The following is a 2,522-nucleotide window of genomic DNA, read 5'->3' as shown; positions in this document are numbered from 1 at the left end:
GAACAAAGCTAGTGGAGGTGATGGCATTCCTGTTGAGCTATTTCAAATCCTGAAAGATGATGCTGTGAAAGTGCTGCACTCAATATGCCAGCAAATTTGGAAAACTCAGCAGTAGCCACAGGACTGGAAAAAGTCAGTTTTCATTCCAATCCCAAAGAATGTTCAAACTATAGCACAATTGCACTCATCTCACATGCTAGTAAAGTAATGCTCAAAATTCTCCAAGCCAGGCTTCAGCACTATGTGAACTGTGAACTTCCAGATGTTCAAGCTGGTTTTAGAAAAGGCAAATGAACCAGAGATCAAATTGCCAACATCTGCTGGATCATATAAAAAGCAAGAAAGCTCCAGAAAAACATCTATTTCTGCTTTATTGACTATGCCAAAGCCTTTGACTGTGTGGACCACAATAAACTGTGGAAAATTCTGAAAGAGATGGGAATACCAGACCACCTGACCAGCCTCTTGAGAAACCTATATGCAGGTCAGGAAGCAACAGTTAGATCTGGACATGGAACAACAGACTGGTTCCAAATAGGAAAAGGAGTACGTCAAGGCTGTATATTGTCACCCTGCTTATATAATTTACATGCAGAGTAAATTCTTCAATTTAAGCACATTTAAATCAACAAATCTTCATAGAAGATGAAATGATAAATTAAACCCTACAGTTTCCTTACATTTAAAAAATACTTCTGTTATATTCTTTTGTTTCCAAGTCATTGACAATGTAATTTTATATTATGACCCTCATTCGTGTTGTTAAATTCTTTTATTTCATGTCTTTATATAAATATCAAAGTCTAAGAACAACAAATAAAAGAATTCACATGAGAAATAGGAGAAAGAAGTTTGCCTTCTCTGCTATCAGTCCATGTTAAAACAGTCAGATAAATATAAAGGAAGCACAGGAAAACCAACTTTTGTTGCCTGATATTAAAAATAGCCAACATTCAATTCATTGTCATTGTGCTTGGTATACATTCTTTTGTTAAACTTGGGTTATTCCTTTTGCTCACTTTTCTCTTGGGGCTGTACAATCCATAAGTGTTTCAGACCATAAAGATATCAGCACTTTCAGTTCAGTTCAGTCGCTCGTTCATGTCCGACTCTTCGCGACCCCATGAACCGCAGCACGCCAGGCCTCTCTGTCCATCACCAACTCCCAAAGTTCACCCAAACTCATGTCGATCAAGTCGGCGATGCCATCCAGCCATCTCATCCTCTGTCGTCCCCTTCTCCTCCTGCCTCCAATCCCTCCCAGCATCAGAGTCTTTTCCAATGAGTCAACTCTTCCCATGAGGTGGCCAAAGTATTGGAGTTTCAGCTTTAGCATCAGTCCTTCCAATGAACATCCAAGACTGATCTCCTTTAGGATGGACTGGCTGGATCTCCTTGCAGTCCAAGGGACTCTCAAGAGTCTTCACCAACACCACAATTCAAAAGCATCAATTCTTCAGCACTCAGCTTTCTTCACAGTCCAACTTTCACATCCATACATGACCACTGGAAAAACCATAGCCTTATCTTTGGATAAATTTGTTTCTGTTATGCATTATTTTTCCTGGAAATCAAAGAAATATAACAGCAGATAAAATATCACCAGAACCAAAGAAACTTTTCTTTGCCACATTCTCTTAAGAACCACTGGAGATTGTGTTAATGTTAGTTGCTCAGTCGTGTCTGACGCTTTGCAACCCTATGGACTGTAGCCCACCAGACTCCTCTGTCCATGGAAGTCTCCAGGCAAGAATCCTGGAGTGAGTAGCCATTGAAATTAGATCTTTATTACCTTTTATGTCCACTATCTCTCACTCTTTCTCTCTCTCTCTCTCTTTCTCTCTTTCTCCTAATATATATGCATATCTTGAAATCAAGCTTTAGAGAAAGAATATATAGCTATATGTATATCTATTCACATACAGCCATACTTGTTCAGTGGAAAAATTATTTCTGTATCTTTAATACAAGGCATAAAATGGACATAAAAAATCATACTCCAAGTTTATTGGTACCTGAGATTAAAAACCAGATTTTCTAGATGCCATTTGTATATAATCTGATCTGATCAGCCTAAGCTCTATCAACCTCTAACACAATGAGCATCATTATGGATGAAAAATATGTGGTAATAACACACCCTCAGAAACCAGGGTCTACTGCATGCATGTGTGTGTGTGTGTATGTGTGTGTGTGTGTGATGCCCTATGGAGTGTGAGAAGTCATTAGAACAGGGATACTGAGCTCATATTCCAATGTGACTATCATTCATAGAGGCCAGAACACAATCAACAGAAGGTACTAGAGAAGAGTCATTTAAACACACAGGCCGGAGGGAGGAGCCAAGATGGCGGAGGAGCAGGATGGAGAGAACACTTTCTCCCCCACAAATTCATCAAAAGAGCATTTAAACGTCGAGTAAATTCCACAAAACAACTTCTGAATGCCAGCAGAGGACATCAGGCACCCAGAAAAGCAACCCAACTCTTCGAAAGGAGGTAGGAAAAAATATAAAAGACAAA

This window comes from Bos taurus, chromosome 7, assembly GCF_002263795.3.
Source record: "Bos taurus isolate L1 Dominette 01449 registration number 42190680 breed Hereford chromosome 7, ARS-UCD2.0, whole genome shotgun sequence".
Classification (NCBI taxonomy): domain Eukaryota; kingdom Metazoa; phylum Chordata; class Mammalia; order Artiodactyla; family Bovidae; genus Bos; species Bos taurus.
This window is presented reverse-complemented; position numbering follows the sequence as displayed.